The sequence below is a fragment of the Protopterus annectens genome, chromosome 17.part0, assembly GCF_019279795.1.
Source record: "Protopterus annectens isolate FY-2018-M chromosome 17.part0, PAN1.0, whole genome shotgun sequence".
In the NCBI taxonomy this organism is placed as follows: Eukaryota; Metazoa; Chordata; order Ceratodontiformes; family Protopteridae; genus Protopterus; species Protopterus annectens.
The window spans coordinates 814,040,738-814,045,737 of NC_056751.1; the positions used below are offsets into that span (position 1 = coordinate 814,040,738).

The window sequence follows — 5,000 nt, forward strand, 5'->3', positions numbered from 1 at the left end:
TATGTGTGTGTGTGTGTATATATATATATGTATATATGTATATATATATATATATATATATATATATATATATATATATATATATATAGCTATAAACACATATGTGTATCCCTAGCATATGATAGAAACCTCATTTGACTGAGACCATAAGACTGAAATTGCAAAATACTTAATTTCAACATACTAAATTTTAAACTGGATCATATAAAACCAGACTAGGTGGGGGGCTATGCCCCCCACACCCCTCCTAATTATATATACTAACTCCAGGATCGTACTACATTGGGGAAAAGGGCATAGTAGTAGCAGCATGTAGACTACTGTAAGGTAAGTGAAAGGTATATGCCCTTTCCCACTGTAGTGCAATCCTGGAGTTAGTATATATAGTTAGGGGTGTGTTGGGGCCATATCCCCCCCACCTAGTCTGGGTTTATATGGTCCAGTATACAATTTAGTGTGGTGAAATTCAGTATTGGAAATGGGAAACTGATTCTATAACTCTCCGGGACAGCATTTGATGAAGGACAGGTGAAAATAAGAGAGTCTGGTCTGGAGGATGAGGAATTACCCCCTGGAAAGGAGGAATTTCCTCCCACTACCATCTGTATCCTTGATGAATAATCCATAATTCCTTTGTCTGAAACTGCTACCAAGTAGAAAAGAGGAGATTCAGACCTTCTGGAAGACAAAAAGGGCTGACAGGTTGGGAGGAGGGGAAAAAGTTTCTTAAGCAGATTGACTTATTCGACTGTCCTTGGTTTTGGGCTTTTCAAGAATTTTGTTGATCCCCCTTGTCATTTGTTCTTAAACATCTGTTTACCAGCATTTTGTTGACACTGTTTATTTTGTTTCTTACAAAAATTGGATGAGGAGTTAGAAAATCCATTGTAAAATTTGGAAAAGGAGGTCTGAAAAATCACAGAGATTCCCTGTTTCAGCGTATCCTTTTCATCACAGTTTTTGATCACCTCTAGATTAGAGGGGCCAAAATCTAAATCTTAATCCAAAGGAAAATGAGTTTAAAATCTCATATTTAACATCACCTGGGAGGTTCTGAGAAAGCAGCCATGGAAACCTCCACAAAATAGTACCAGTGGCCATAAGCCCTTGAAAAAGTAGCAATAGTCTCAAACACACTGTATACAATGAACAGTGAGTTGAATAATAGACTAAATTACATTACTGAAAGCAAATGTTTCACCACAAAAAGAAATTGCAGACAAAACATTAATCATACTTTCACAATTAGTCAGGACAAACCTTAACATTTGATTTTGACAATTCAAAATTCTGAAAATCAAATTTACAGAAGCATATACTTTTTTCTATACTTATCAATAATCTTCCCATCGTTATTATAAATAGTAGCATTAGAAGCAACTGTTTAGCAGCATAAGGATTAACTAAAGCTACAGCTGCTGGAATTGATTTGGGAGGAGTGTACAAACACTTAAGATTTAGGTACATTATACATCCTATGCTTCTTTTAGAAGCAGATGTCAGGAAAATTGCAGGTAATAACACATACCCTCCGAAGCTGACAGAACTGGAGGAATGCGTGAAGGTTGCGTAAATTCCTACTGTAACGGCTCATAGTTTCTGAGGGAGTGAGAAACCTCATTGTTCTCTGACTGAAAACACTACACAGTGTAGAGATAGGTTCAGACAAAGATAAAGCAGAGGGAGAATCAAAAACTGAGGTCTCCTCAGATTCGCAATCAGAAATCTGAGGAGATAACACTGTATCTGCCCCTTCATCCTCTTCTCCAGATTCAGAATCTTGAATCTCTTCAGGGGAAGGAAGTATTTCACTTTATTTTACCAGAAACAACCTTATAAGAAGGATCAATAGCCAGAATTAAATCCTGAGCCAGACTCAGTAAACTACTTCTGTATAAGGAAATTTGAAGGGGAGTAGATATGTGCTTAATTTTCTGCTTCTTTCTGATAGGAAACACGCAGCCAACAGTGTTATTAGTGTCAGCAGTAGCAGCTTCCCTAGGGATGGACACACAGTTCTGAAAAGACAGGGCAGCCTTCCCTGTTCCATCTCCCAGGAACAACAATGTCTCTCCTTTACCCAACTGAGGGGATCCCAACAGCCATAGAGGACGTGACTAACCCCAGGTCCACAGTGGATGTAGGTGCTACACCAATGGGATTCAGGGTAAAAGATGAGTTGCCACAGCAGACACACCCACCTTTGACTGAGGTAAATTGCACCCCTGCTCTGGTGACAAAGGCTGTTTTCTTAACTTTTTCTTTTTGAGGCTAGAAAAAGGACCTGCTGTGGGACCGATTGTTTATTCCATGGCCAGCCCTAAAATGGTGCCTCTTTATAAGGGATAACAAGCAGCAAATGCCAGTAAATTTATTATTTTATCCCTTGTTAACAAGATTAGTCCTATTAAGCTAGTAACTTCTTTTCAAGGGAGACCCATGGTGGTATTTGTACTACTGAGGGAAATTTGGCCATGGCATCTGGGAACTTTCCCTACTTGATAGATGCTGTGGGATCTTTTACACCCCCCTAATTTACTACAAACTCAAGCAGATGTGGCATCAGTTTATTGTCTCCTCCAAAGAAAGGCATGCAGAACCCCCTTTACACTACACTGCAGTATGAGCAATTGATCTAACTGCTGTGGGAAGAGAGACCACAGGCTTCTGCACCAAAGGCAATTGGGCTACCTGTTGTGCCACTGACAATGCAAAAATAAAAATTCTTTAAAAAGTCACTTTCCTGCAAAATAAACACAGTAAAAAGCACTTTAAAACACCAGGTCAGATCCACAAAGTAAAATAAAAACAATTTTGCCACAGAAAAATAGCTTTATTTTACTTTAAGCAATATTAAACTAACAAGAAAAAAGAGCTCTTCTGTTTAAAAGTACAGCCCAGTCTCATGACAGTCCATTAAAACACAAACTCCTATCTTTAAAATAACATTCCTGAAGCGTAAAGGATAAATAATAAGCAAAATTATTAAATGTATTTTTCCCCAAAGAAAACATATCTGACCAGCAAAGGAACAGCACAAGCCGACCATCAATCCTTGAAGCCCTCAGAGAAGCATTCTCTTCTGCGGCAATAAAGCTCTGAAAGGCTAGGTACCCAAACATGCCTTTTAGTCAGCACCATTCTTGCTGCCTGACCGTTTGGGCAAGTGGAAGGTTCCCCGAAGCTTTGGAAGTTGGACAACTGCATATCCTTGACAGGCAAGATAAAACCCATATTGCTAAAGCTACTGCAACAGTGATCAATATGATGCATTATGCCATATTAAAAGCTTTGGAACACACACAAATTGAAAAAAATATCAGTTCTCAGTGCGGTAATTCCTTCTCAACTGGAATTATTATATTTATAAAGCTGCGGTGGTACAGCGGTAGCGTTGTTGCCTCACAGCAAGAGGTTCTCCCATTCGATTCTCAAGCTGGAGCGCCTTCTGTGTGGAATCTGCATGTTCTCCCCATGGTCGAGTGGCGTTCAAAAGACATGCGTAGAATGGGCGTGCCTTCGCTAAAGGTTGGGCATCGAGCTGGCACCTTGGCACCTGTAAAAAAAATCTATTGCCAATCATTAGCGGACCGGAGTTCCGCTGTGGCGACCCCTAACCGAGAAAAAACGAAAGAACAACTAAAGCCTTGCTGTTTAATAACTGGTTGATGCATCCTTCTACAGTACACAATCTAAAATTAGTTACTTATTGGGAACATTCTGTTCTGGACTACTGATTGTTTTGTGAAGACAAACTGCATCTCAGTGACCACCATGGAATCAGTTTTATATTTGGTAAACTGAAGATACTTTTGTCATCTTTTTTAGACATGTTTCATCTTCATGCTTCCAAAGAACCAATGGAGAAGGCTCTAATACCTACATAAAGGTATACGACTGCAATGCTAAGAACTTGGAAAATAAGTATTCTGAGTTATCCTTTATTATTACCAATGAAGAAGTTAATGCTGTGGTTATAACTGAGGATTGGGATTCCTGTAACATGATTTTTCCAGGTTATAACAAGCTTGAATATTTAAGATCAATTCAGAATGGTGATGGTATTCTTTTTTTGATCAAGTATAACGTATTTTTTTACCAAAGTAGTTATTAGTCATGAGTTTGAAACAATAATAATCGACTTAATAAGCGGGTTGAATTAGAATACTATCAAATTAATCTCCAGTTACAAAACATCTATGGCAACAGTTAACACCGAGTATGCAAATGTTCTTGAACTACATTGCAAAAACTTGAATATTATTTTATTAGGTGATTTTAATTTCCCTAATGTTGATTGGACTCTAAACACTGCTTACAACTCAATATCACAAGACTTCCTGGATATGTTACACTTAAATAACTTACAGCATCTAGTAACTATACCTGTTAGAGGTAGTATTATATTAGTCTTAGTTATTACTTATGTGCCAGCCAGGATATATAATATGGAGATAGGTGCACCCCACTAAATTGTTCTGATATAATTCCTTGAGATTTACTATTCACTTTACTTATAACTCAAAGACTAATTTATTAAAGAAAGAATAATTTCAAAAGGATAAACTACGACAGTTTGAATATATATTTAGAATCTGTTGACTGGAATGACTTAAGCATTAATAAATTGAGGGGGGGGGTTACACCAGTCTTAAAGAAAAGTTGCAGTTAGAAGTGGATACTGCTGTTTTCCATAATTTAGGAACTAAAGCTTCTTTACTATGCTGTTAGGATAGTGGTCTGTGGAAGTTATATAACAGAAAATGAAGAATTTATTGAAAATATAAAAGGAATAATGTTCTTTCATATAAAAGAAAACATAATAGAATGAATAAATTATTCAAAGAAAGATTACTTGAAAAGAAGTTTGCATATGAAAAAGCTTTGTCCTCCCAAAGTAAGTCTTTGAATATTAAAGGAAATTTATTGACTGACCACAAAATTTTGGTAATGAAATAAATTGTTTCAGTACATAGTTCTAATATTATACTAAATTCGTT

General features: G+C 37.0%; 1 protein-coding gene across 1 annotated transcript in view; it reads right to left on the minus strand.

Annotated features, from left to right (window-relative positions):
* SBF2 (SET binding factor 2) overlaps positions 1-5,000 on the minus strand; it is a 3,151,758-nt gene that overhangs the window by 266,428 nt on the left and 2,880,330 nt on the right. The gene's annotated exons all lie outside the window — the stretch shown is intronic.